The following is a 13,512-nucleotide window of genomic DNA, read 5'->3' on the forward strand; positions in this document are numbered from 1 at the left end:
CTGTCATCTCAACTTCCCTGGACGACCATCTGTACAGAGCTTCAAATGGACATATTCAGAAATATGCATATTCTCTGTTCCAGCACCATGTACGGTACGACAAATACTTGACGTGGGCCAATCGTGTGAACTTTGATGGTTCCAAGGGCAAACTTCCGCTGCCCAAAAATCTGGTACATGACATCATGGCTAGGTGTGAACGCCGCGTGAGGATTGGTGATCCAGAAAAGAGGAAGATAAGGGATACCATAAACTCTGTGCTGAGAACGAAGAGGAAAATGACTTGGAAGCTCGACTATGATGAAACCAGATCATTACCTACCTCCTAGCTTCAGCACATCAGCTTCACACAGCTGAAGCTAAAAAATTGTGTCAATGTACCTGTATGACCTGTACATTTTCTGGGGCTGCATGCACTGTGCTGAATCCACTTGGAGCAGCTCGGTTACTCAAAGGGGAGTGCATGAACTTGGCTCACCACATTCCTGGTAATGTAAGGGCCTGTTACAAGTTGCCCCTTTTATTCCTGTTGATTTTTTGGGCGCTGCTGTATCTATCCAGTAGCAGCCGAGTCCATTGTGCTGTGTCCATCTGGGGCCTTGGGCTGCGTTTCCATCCAGGGGCTGCTGTTGTCAGTCCTCTATTCTGGTGTCCGTATGCGACAGTGTTAAAAAGCAAAAGACAAAAACGAAAAATAATTCAAAAAAGCAAAACCTAAAAATAAAGTACAAAAACCATTACCCCGCACCACCACCACAAAAAAATAAATTATAAAAATGTTAAAGTTGATATTGTTACTGTATTTGTGCTGTTACCTTTTGATTAAAGTACCGTACAGTATGTGTGATGTTGGCTTTATTACAATACAGTACAGTATGTGTGATGTTACATGTTCCAAATGATTTTGTCCGTAAATAAAGTGTTTCTTAAAATAAACATGACGTGGTTTCCAATGTTTGTATTCCCAACTTCCTGTACTGTATAAATTAGTACTACTGTATGATGGGAATTCAATTAAGAGTGGTATACTGTATGTAAAACAACTTGGTTAGGCATCTTGCATTTCATATTTTAATAAAAACCACAGGAAACTTCTATTTTTAAAAGTTTATTGAAGAAAAAAAAGGTGTTTTTTTTTAAATAAAGTTTGAAAGTTAATTAAAACAAAAAAGTAGTTTGTTCTTCGTTACATTCTTTTCTTGTGTATATAGATATCTGTGGGGGAAAAAAAAAAAAAAGTATTAAAGTAAAGACACTCATGTTCATTTGTTTTCCAAGAAAATTTGTGGAACCACACAGCCCAGCAATAAGTCATGCTGGGCTGTGTGGTTCCACAAAAGGCATGCGGTACAAAGTGAAATAGTGGTGTCAGTGGTCAGCACTTTGACACGCTAACATTTGTGGAACCACACAGCAATGGCTGACACACATAAAATGGCTGACACACACAAAATGCCTGACACACACAAAATGCCTGACACACACAAAATGCCTGACACACACATGCTGGAGTGAAAACACATGTTTGCCAAACAGTCGACAGCACATGTCGGCCAGATGGCCGACCAAACTTGCTCCAAATCACCCCAAACTGGCCAGAAAGCACCCCAGCACACTCAGGAGGTACTGTACACCACAGCTAAATTAGGAGAGAATTTCATTACAAACAGCCAGATCTTGCAGATTATCTGCCAGATAATTGTATGGTGTACAGTATGCCTATCTTATACAGTAGAAAAAGATACTATACAATGGAGTACAAGAACAAAAATTTTTATTAAATAAAATTAAATTAAACTTAATAAAATATTAAAATAGTGGTCCACTAGGAGGTGGACCACCACCCGCTGGAGCTGGATGGCACGCTGCAACTGTTCTGTGGGAAAAAAAGGACAGTATTACAAAACAAATACTGAATACTTTACAGTGTAGTAATGGCAATACAGTACTTTACTCTATATTAGACAATATTGTTATTTACAATGTACAGTACTGTATTGTCAGTACAGTAAATCAAACACTACTGTATGCTGTCGAGGTAATTTAAACATTGCTTTAGTTTACCTCTTGTATAAGTGGGCTGCTGCCTGCCCGCTTCTGGGCCAGCCCACCTATCTTGCCCCTGTCTGGGGCCCCCATAAATAATTGGCACTATATTGGAGAAAAAAAAACATTTAGTCACATTCAAATAGTAAACAATTATTACTGTATACTGTAGGTACAGTATTATACTGTATTGCTGGTATTCAAAATATAAAGTACTGTACAAGAGTTTAGCTTCAATAGGTCATAAACAAATTGTCAAAGGAATTAAACACCACAGTACAAATACTGTAGACATTTACTGTATGTATTAGCAGTCATGACATTTCATGACCGCTTCAGAAAAAAGAGGGTTACAGTACTGTAGGTGGTGTTGTAGGGAGTACTATCCATAATAGTGGACTGTACTCAGAGCCAGCCATAAATAATATGATTCCCTAGTCAAGTTTTTGGATGCTGCCCCCTTGCACAGATGCTATTTCCGCCTCTGAGCCTGTACCCCTTTCCCAGCACCATCACCCCTCAACCATAGCAGTCGTCATTTTGGTGCTCCTCCAACTTACTGTACTGTATGTTTAAAATAGCAACAGTGTGCACATTCGGTGTGCATCCCAAAACGGTGCATGTTCTTGCTGGGAAGGGGCAAGGCCACACAGTAATTCCCCAATCTGAAATGACGCCACACAGTACTGCAACTTTATTCACAACATATCATGCAATAGTGTCTCTTTTTCTCGTTACATCATATGATAGTACCACATTACTCCTCAAAGTATTCCCACTTATTCACATTGCATCACATCATATTGCTCTTTGTTCACATTAGACCACACAGTAGTGCCCTTGCTACAGTATATGTTACACAACAAAGTACTGTATACACATAATGCTGCACATTAGTAATGCATTTTGTATGCACAGAATATACTGTAGGCATGCTGCATATCATATTAATCAGCAGAAGCTGCTTGTGCCCCTGGGCATTTGGCAAGTATGCCTATGCCTAGGGCAGGCTCAGACTGGAGATCAGTACGTAATCCCGCTGGACGGGATCCCGGCAGTCAAAATACAGACGCCGGAATCCCGACCACACAATCCCGACAGGGGCGGCGAGCGGAAAGCAGCCCCTTGCATGCTTGCTTCGCTCGCCACGCGGTGGGCACGGTGCCTCGCTACGCTCTACACACTATTATATCAGTAGTCAGGAAACGCAGCATGCATTTGTGGAGTGAAGAGGGTGAAAAAGGAGAGAAAGTACAGTTTGTACTGTAAGGTTATGTCAGAGGGTGTGAAGATGATCAGCTCAGTGTTATACATGTTACAGTAAGTTAGAATACAGTACAGTGCATTATGTATTTCTATTTTATTACCAGGTGTCTCCTCCACTGGTTGGCGACGGACTGTAAAAAGATAATACAGTACAGTTAGTCATATCAGTTTGACTTAAAATAATGTTGGAGAAAAAAAAAATACTGTAATTACAGTACCAACTATTGCTACTGTACAGTATATTTACCAAAAATGTATTCTGGCTCGTCGTCTGTGGGTAAAAGAGAAGAATATTATAAGATACAGTATACAGTAAAAAGTATAGTAATAGTACACTAGTGTCCAGGCCCAGTGTCAGGTGGGTAAAAAAAGGTATGCTTGTGACAGGCATGGTGATTCCAAGGGACCCCACCGAGACCATCAGAAAATTTGTGAGTGACCCGTATGCCGGTGATTATGACTAGAATAAGGTACAGTAGCAACTCTTTTTTCTTTTGAATTATGTATACTGTACAGTACTGTATGTGCATATTGTACAGTACACTTAAAATATTTAGCAGTTACTGTAGTGGTAATTTTTGGGATGACAGTATTAGCATACTGTAAGCATCCAACTGAGGCCCCCAAACAGATGCCGCCACTAGGTACAGTACGTGCCTCTCGTGCCTAATGGGAAATTCATCACTGACAGTATCTAGAGAGATGAATGGAGAGACAGTGACAAGGGGTGAGAGAGAGAGAGAGAGAGAAATTGAGTAAGATGGGTGTTTTTTTTAGAACAGGATGTTGTCCATACAGTAGCAACCAATCAAATATTACCTACTGTACTGTATTATCGTCTGTAAGTGTAACTAGATACTGTAAATGTTAATGTGGGATGTGATCGGTTGCTACTGTATGGGCAATATCACCAGTTCAAACAAAAACAATTTTCATCCGATTTCTACGCATTTGCCAGAAAAATCTGATGAAAAGTGCTACTCTGATGGCATCAGATCAATGTCAGTAATAATTCTTACCACTAAATGCAGCAGCATCATCATCATCCTCCTCCTCCTCCGTGGCCTGTTCCAGTGTAGGGCCTGTGAAAAAAAACATTAATGTGAAAAAAAAAAAAGGTTAATTCCAGGAAATACACATACCCTCCAACATGGTACAAAATGCTCTGGTTCTGGACTTCCCTCTTAATTTATTATTGCCATCACCTGTGAAGAAACAGCTTTCTTATCATATAACTAGTTCAACACAGGTGATGGAAATCATAAATTAAGAGGGAAGTCTAGAAACAGAGCAGTGCGGCGGGTCATGTTGGAGGGTCTGCATACAGAAACATAGAATTTGATGACAAATACTGTAAGAACCACTTTGCCCATCTAATCTGCCTCTTTTTTTTAACCTTTTTTTTACATCAAACCTTATAACAATTTTCCCCAAACATCACATGATGCAAAGATAAATAAATAAAAAAATAAATAAAAAAAGAGGTGCAAGATGGAATTGTGATTGGGCCCTCCCAACCACCCTTATGTTATATAAACAGGGTCTGCCACACGACTGTGGCTGAAATGACTGGTTGGTTTGGGCCCCCACCAAAAAAAGAAGCAATCAATCTCTCCTTGCTCAAACTGGCTCTACAGAGGCACGATGTACCGGACTGGACTTACTTAATGGGTGCAGTGTGGTGAGGGACAGAGAGTCCTGGTCCTCCTCCTCCTCCTCCGCCACCGCCTGTGACAGTGTAGGGCCTGTGAAAGCAAAAAATCCATGAAATATACTTTTGTATTCTGTGTTGAATACAGTAAAGCAAAAATTCAGTCAGGAATTGGAGGAGGAGAGTAAATTTCGCACACAGAGACGAGAATGTCGAGGCCAGAATCAGGGGGTAGTGGAGGAGGGTTAGGATACCGTACCTCACCCTGTTGGGATTGCTGCAATCAGGATGCCACTGTCGGTCACCTGACCGCTAGAATCCTGACTGCTGGTCACGCAAACCCAACCCATTGGTTTAACACAATGTACAGTACAGTACAATACTGCAGTTTACTTACCAAGTTGGGGAGAGGGTTTTTCATCCTCACTGTCAATAATTACTGAGTTGAAAATAAAAAAATATTATAAACAAAATACAGTAGAGTACAGTTACTACAAAATTGCACAGTAGTACAGTGCTACAGGAGGCAGAGATATATTCATAATACAGTAGGAGCAGAATGACTGTCCAGCGGTAGGGGACATACAGTACTGTATTTAAAAGACCTGCTGTCTGGATCCCGACATTCAGAATGCAGAGTGTGGATTCAGAGTATGATTGGAGGGTTAGGCTAGTGGAGGGTGGGTCGGATGCACAATTTTGGGCACCATAATACAAAATGGATATCGTGGAACTACAAAAGGTTTAGAGGCGGGCGACCAAAGTGATGAAGTGGATTGAGAAGATGGAATACAAGGAAAGGCAGGCTAGGCATGTTTACATTGGAAAAGAGGAGATTAAGAGGGGACATGATTAACCTTTACAAATATACTGTATACAGTAAGGGGACAATACACAGGAACGGTTTTTGATAAGATGGACACAGAGGACACGTGCACAGTAACTCTTGTTGAAGTAGAGGCGATTTCGCACAGAGGCGAAAAGGGGTCTTCACAGTGAGGGAAATACTGTACAGTACATGTTTGGAATTCCCTGCCTGAAAAGTAATAAAAGTGGACTTGGTCAATACTTTTAAGAATGGGCTTGAGAAAATCCTACTGTACTTACTATAATCTGGCTCCTCTTCCCCCGAATCAATGGGAATGAGCTCCTCCTCTGTATCAATTACGAGGCGGTCTGTGTGTAAAAGATGACAAGTATTGTAAAATACAAAAATTACAGTAATACTGTAGGAAACTAGTGTGTCTGTAACAAAAAGTAATTATTACCACTTCCGGAGCTCTCGGATGCAGCAGCAGGTGGTGGTGGTGGTGGTGTTGGTACTGTGGGAAAAAAAATAACAGTACTGTAAGTGAAGCTGTCAATTGGAAACATGTACTGTACAGTATCCAGGACACATGTACAGTAGTGTAACAACGATGACAGTAGCACCAGAATTCTCGTTACACAATACCTGGCAGCGCAGCAGGTGGTGGTGGTGGTGGTGGTGGTGGTGGTACTGTGGGAAAAAAAATAACAGTACTGTAAGTGAAGCTGTCAATTGGAAACATGTACTGCACAGTATCCAGGACACATGTACAGTAGTGTAACAACGATGACAGTAGCACCAGAATTCTCGTTACACAATACCTGGCAGCGCAGCAGGTGGTGGTGGTGGTGGTACTGTGGGAAAAAAAATAACAGTACTGTAAGTGAAGCTGTCAATTGGAAACATGTACTGTACAGTATCCAGGACACATGTACAGTAGTGTAACAACGATGACAGTAGCACCAGAATTCTCGTTACACAATACCTGGCAGCGCAGCAGGTGGTGGTGGTGGTGGTACTGTGGGAAAAAAAATAACAGTACTGTAAGTGAAGCTGTCAATTGGAAACATGTACTGTACAGTATCCAGGACACATGTACAGTAGTGTAACAACGATGACAGTAGCACCAGAATTCTCGTTACACAATACCTGGCAGCGCAGCAGGTGGTGGTGGTGGTGGTACTGTGGGAAAAAAAATAACAGTACTGTAAGTGAAGCTGTCAATTGGAAACATGTACTGTACAGTATCCAGGACACATGTACAGTAGTGTAACAACGATGACAGTAGCACCAGAATTCTCGTTACACAATACCTGGCAGCGCAGCAGGTGGTGGTGGTGGTGGCACTGTGGGAAAAAAAATAACAGTACTGTAAGTGAAGCTGTCAATTGGAAACATGTACTGTACAGTATCCAGGACACATGTACAGTAGTGTAACAACGATGACAGTAGCACCAGAATTCTCGTTACACAATACCTGGCAGCGCAGCAGGTGGTGGTGGTGGTGGTACTGTGGGAAAAAAAATAACAGTACTGTAAGTGAAGCTGTCAATTGGAAACATGTACTGTACAGTATCCAGGACACATGTACAGTAGTGTAACAACGATGACAGTAGCACCAGAATTCTCGTTACACAATACCTGGCAGCGCAGCAGGTGGTGGTGGTGGTGGTGGTGGTACTGTGGGAAAAAAAATAACAGTACTGTAAGTGAAGCTGTCAATTGGAAACATGTACTGCACAGTATCCAGGACACATGTACAGTAGTGTAACAACGATGACAGTAGCACCAGAATTCTCGTTACACAATACCTGGCAGCGCAGCAGGTGGTGGTGGTGGTGGTACTGTGGGAAAAAAAATAACAGTACTGTAAGTGAAGCTGTCAATTTGAAACATGTACTGCACAGTATCCAGGACCAAAAAGGGGTCCGGCCAATAAACAATCTGCATCAGAGAAGCAAGATACAGTATGCTTAAAGTATACAGTACTATATACTACAGTAGATCGCCAACAAACGTAAATTAACAAACAACTATCACTGGAATTTACCATCCTCATCCCGTAGCGAAGCACGGGTATTCAGCTATCTACAATGTTATTTATACTTTGTGTTTAATATTTACATTTAGTTTTGTAAACAGACATTCTTAACATTAACGGATTGCAGCGAGTTATCTGTGATGGTCAGGACAGGGGGTTGGGACTATAGAAATCACTATGTACTGTACACTACTGTATTTGACAATACTTACCAGCTTGGCGGCGCCTGTCCCGCCTCCTGTGACGTCGTGCTACCAGCCCTGTAAAAATATATATACAGTATAATGGCAGCATACTGTACAGCCAATGAAATTCAACATTGACAGCATCTTTATGACATCACAATAAATGGAATTGTTCATTCTAGTACCCTGCACCTAATCACTCAGGAGGGCATAGTGTACTGTACTGTCTTCAAAACTTAAGGGGCACATTTCTAAATGTGACATACAGTACACTTACAGTATCGCTACAGTACAGTAGGTCCAGGGTATTAGACAGAACACTACCTTTATAGACATTGTAACACACATAAGCATTGCCCTTATAAACATTATGACACACATCAGCATGCAGCCCTCCCACCCTTAACCATCTCAGTACTGTTCATTACATTACAAATTGATTTCATGACAGATGACGCAGTACTCACCTGAATTCATCTTATTCACGTCATGTCACAGTAGTGCAGTTTATTCACGTCACAGTACTGTCCTTGATTCACGTTGTGTCACACAGTAGAGCACCGTATTCACGTCACAGTACTGTCCTTGATTCACGTTGTGTCACACAGTAGAGCACCGTATTCACGTCACAGTACTGTCCTTGATTCACGTTGTGTCACACAGTAGAGCACCTTATTCACGTCACAGTACTGTCCTTGATTCACGTTGTGTCACACAGTAGAGCACCGTATTCACGTCACAGTACTGTCCTTGATTCACGTTGTGTCACACAGTAGAGCACCTTATTCACGTTACTGTACGTCACAGTAGTGCAGTAGTATATCCACATTACGTCACAAAGTAGAGATCTGCCAGTCATGAACCTTATGCAAGAGTAATGCACGTCAGAACACATTAGGCCACTGTAACATCCCTTAGAATAATTTCTGCCAAAGTAACATCCCTTAGAACACTGTACTATCTGAAACACAAATTTCGGCACACTGCAATTAAACCACACAATGCACTGCACGACTGCGTGATATGACAAACTGCACATTTCCCTGCAAAATATGATACAATGTACACTACACAAAAAACTGCAATTACCACATGTGTATACAGTACACTGCACGACAGTGCTGGCCCTAGCCAGGTACAGATACAGCCGCAGTCACGCAAAATATAGGCATGCCGCATATCATTTTAATCAGCAGAAGCTGCTGGTGCCCCTAAGCATAGCAAATGCCCTAGGCATTTGCCTACTGTAGTTTGCCTATGCCTAAGGCCGGCTCTGCTGCACGATGTGATTCACTATGTATTACACTCACTGCACAATACCATATTCTGAATGTACACTGCATGACACGCTGCAATTACGCAGCACGATACACTGTGATACATTGCATATACTGTACACTGCATGATACTGTACACTGCACAATCGTAGACCACCTGGATTGTAAAGAACTACTGTATATACACAAGTTTAAAAAAATAACAATTGTTTTTGTAAAACGCATGTCGATCTTTTTCCATGTCAACTTAACGACCATGTCAACCTACAGTAACTGGTGTCAACCAATTTCAAAAGCCGCACCATCTAGGTCGACGCAAAAAAACAAATTGACCTTTTGACCCGGGTTAACGTTTGGTCCTTGTTTAACCATTTGTTTACCACAAATACTGTACAGTGCTGTATAGACCGGATACCTGCTGCTACAGCAGCCCCTGCTATAATGTACTGTACCTGTAACTACAGTAACTTAAAGTACAGTAATCTACAGTAATGTACTGTACTTACAATCCCTTATGGCCTGCAGGCGTCGTGGGGTCCGCCTCACGAGGTCACTCCACCTCCTCTGGAGAGACCTCACCGTTCTCCTCCGGTTGTAGGTCCGGAGGATATCCCTGCTGGCCCTCCTATATGCCCTTACTTTCTCCTCGTTGCTGGCGAGAGTTCTGTCCCGCCAGCGAACGAGGAGACGCAGCTCACCCATAGCATAGGGACGGTCACGTACAGGTACTACAGGTACAGCAGCCATGCTTATGCTCAATGAGCGATCCAGACGTCGTGCGTCTCAGACGTCGTGCGTCTCAGGCGTCGTGCGTCTCAGGCGTCGTGCGTTCCAGGCATTCAACGTACAGTACTGTAGTTACTGTACTTTGTGACAGTTTCCCTTAGTTTTACATACAGTATGCCCTTTCTTTGACCACAGTATTTTCCACTGTCTTGCCCTACGCCCTTCCCTCCTGGGAGCCTTCACAGGTCTTATGCTATACACAAATACCGAAGATGCACAGTCCGTCAGAATACACTCATTTCATTCACGCTGTTTGGGTGCATTTAGCGTAAAGAATCGCTCCTGCAGATGTACTTTGATTTATGTGAAACCTGTGTGCATCCTTCCATTGACTGTCTTACAATGGAAATAAAATAATACAGTGCATTATTACAGAAAAAAAAAAAAAAAAAAAGAAAGAAAGCACATCATGTCTCGAACCCTGGACCCCCAGCGAGGGAGGTGGGAGCCTTCACCCCTAGCCCACGACGCCTCATGAGAGATTTCTAATTTCATGTGTGAAAGTACTGCAAACAGCGCCCGGCCCTCGCCCCATTGCTGTTGGTTTATGCCTTAGAGGACTCGGACGCTCGCATTTGTAAAGCACGGTGTTTTCCTCCGCCTCCTGCTAGCCTGTTGCCCTTCCCCCATGGGAGCCTGCACAGATCATGCAGTAGACAGGGAGGGAATGCAGGTCATGTGCAATACACAAACGCCCACTGTAGTACTATTTTGCTCACTTACAGTACCGTACTGTACTGTAGGTTGCATTTAGCGTAAAGAATCGCTCCTGCAGATGTACTTTGATTTATGTGAAACCTGTGTGCATCCTTCCATTGGATGTACTGTATTGGAGAGAAAAAAAAAAATGTTAAAGTGAATGTCACGGGAACACATTAAAAATAAGGTTGGCACTTCCTTCCCATTGGTGTTGGTTTACAGTATGCCGTAGTGTACTCGGACGCTCATGTAATTGCATTTCAAAGGCACAGTATTTTCCATCGTCTCCCCCCTACCCCCATCGCCCTTCCCCCCTGGGGGCCTGCACAGGGAGGAAATTCAGGTCCTGTGCAATGCACAAACGCTGAAGATCTACAGTACTGTTTTGCTTAGTTGGTAGCGCCAGAATACACTCATTTCATTCACGCTGTTTGGGTGCATTTAGCGTAAAGAATCGCTCCTGCAGATGTACTTTGATTTATGTGAAACCTGTGTGCATCCTTCCATTGACTGTCTTACAATGGAAATAAAATAATACAGTGCATTATTACAGAAAAAAAAAAAAAAAAAAAGAAAGAAAGCACATCATGTCTCGAACCCTGGACCCCCAGCGAGGGAGGTGGGAGCCTTCACCCCTAGCCCACGACGCCTCATGAGAGATTTCTAATTTCATGTGTGAAAGTACTGCAAACAGCGCCCGGCCCTCGCCCCATTGCTGTTGGTTTATGCCTTAGAGGACTCGGACGCTCGCATTTGTAAAGCACGGTGTTTTCCTCCGCCTCCTGCTAGCCTGTTGCCCTTCCCCCATGGGAGCCTGCACAGATCATGCAGTAGACAGGGAGGGAATGCAGGTCATGTGCAATACACAAACGCCCACTGTAGTACTATTTTGCTCACTTACAGTACCGTACTGTACTGTAGGTTGCATTTAGCGTAAAGAATCGCTCCTGCAGATGTACTTTGATTTATGTGAAACCTGTGTGCATCCTTCCATTGGATGTACTGTATTGGAGAGAAAAAAAAAAATGTTAAAGTGAATGTCACGGGAACACATTAAAAATAAGGTTGGCACTTCCTTCCCATTGGTGTTGGTTTACAGTATGCCGTAGTGTACTCGGACGCTCATGTAATTGCATTTCAAAGGCACAGTATTTTCCATCGTCTCCCCCCTACCCCCATCGCCCTTCCCCCCTGGGGGCCTGCACAGGGAGGAAATTCAGGTCCTGTGCAATGCACAAACGCTGAAGATCTACAGTACTGTTTTGCTTAGTTGGTAGCGCCAGAATACACTCATTTCATTCACGCTGTTTGGGTGCATTTAGCGTAAAGAATCGCTCCTGCAGATGTACTTTGATTTATGTGAAACCTGTGTGCATCCTTCCATTGACTGTCTTACAATGGAAATAAAATAATACAGTGCATTATTACAGAAAAAAAAAAAAAAAAAAAGAAAGAAAGCACATCATGTCTCGAACCCTGGACCCCCAGCGAGGGAGGTGGGAGCCTTCACCCCTAGCCCACGACGCCTCATGAGAGATTTCTAATTTCATGTGTGAAAGTACTGCAAACAGCGCCCGGCCCTCGCCCCATTGCTGTTGGTTTATGCCTTAGAGGACTCGGACGCTCGCATTTGTAAAGCACGGTGTTTTCCTCCGCCTCCTGCTAGCCTGTTGCCCTTCCCCCATGGGAGCCTGCACAGATCATGCAGTAGACAGGGAGGGAATGCAGGTCATGTGCAATACACAAACGCCCACTGTAGTACTATTTTGCTCACTTACAGTACCGTACTGTACTGTAGGTTGCATTTAGCGTAAAGAATCGCTCCTGCAGATGTACTTTGATTTATGTGAAACCTGTGTGCATCCTTCCATTGGATGTACTGTATTGGAGAGAAAAAAAAAAATGTTAAAGTGAATGTCACGGGAACACATTAAAAATAAGGTTGGCACTTCCTTCCCATTGGTGTTGGTTTACAGTATGCCGTAGTGTACTCGGACGCTCATGTAATTGCATTTCAAAGGCACAGTATTTTCCATCGTCTCCCCCCTACCCCCATCGCCCTTCCCCCCTGGGGGCCTGCACAGGGAGGAAATTCAGGTCCTGTGCAATGCACAAACGCTGAAGATCTACAGTACTGTTTTGCTTAGTTGGTAGCGCCAGAATACACTCATTTCATTCACGCTGTTTGGGTGCATTTAGCGTAAAGAATCGCTCCTGCAGATGTACTTTGATTTATGTGAAACCTGTGTGCATCCTTCCATTGACTGTCTTACAATGGAAATAAAATAATACAGTGCATTATTACAGAAAAAAAAAAAAAAAAAAGAAAGAAAGCACATCATGTCTCGAACCCTGGACCCCCAGCGAGGGAGGTGGGAGCCTTCACCCCTAGCCCACGACGCCTCATGAGAGATTTCTAATTTCATGTGTGAAAGTACTGCAAACAGCGCCCGGCCCTCGCCCCATTGCTGTTGGTTTATGCCTTAGAGGACTCGGACGCTCGCATTTGTAAAGCACGGTGTTTTCCTCCGCCTCCTGCTAGCCTGTTGCCCTTCCCCCATGGGAGCCTGCACAGATCATGCAGTAGACAGGGAGGGAATGCAGGTCATGTGCAATACACAAACGCCCACTGTAGTACTATTTTGCTCACTTACAGTACCGTACTGTACTGTAGGTTGCATTTAGCGTAAAGAATCGCTCCTGCAGATGTACTTTGATTTATGTGAAACCTGTGTGCATCCTTCCATTGGATG

At 43.2% G+C, this 13,512-nt stretch overlaps 1 long non-coding RNA gene across 1 annotated transcript; it reads right to left on the reverse strand.

Moving 5' to 3' along the window:
- Window positions 1-3,413: 3,413 nt before the first annotated feature.
- Window positions 3,414-6,134, reverse strand: LOC134911688 (uncharacterized). Its single transcript, XR_010176765.1, has 6 exons — window positions 6,071-6,134; window positions 5,361-5,402; window positions 4,977-5,057; window positions 4,332-4,394; window positions 3,560-3,583; window positions 3,414-3,443 (listed from the first exon to the last, which is right to left on the reverse strand). It is a non-coding gene; the product is annotated as an uncharacterized LOC134911688 (long non-coding RNA).
- Window positions 6,135-13,512: the final 7,378 nt, after the last annotated feature.

Source organism: Pseudophryne corroboree, chromosome 4, assembly GCF_028390025.1.
Source record: "Pseudophryne corroboree isolate aPseCor3 chromosome 4, aPseCor3.hap2, whole genome shotgun sequence".
Lineage (NCBI taxonomy): Eukaryota > Metazoa > Chordata > Amphibia > Anura > Myobatrachidae > Pseudophryne > Pseudophryne corroboree.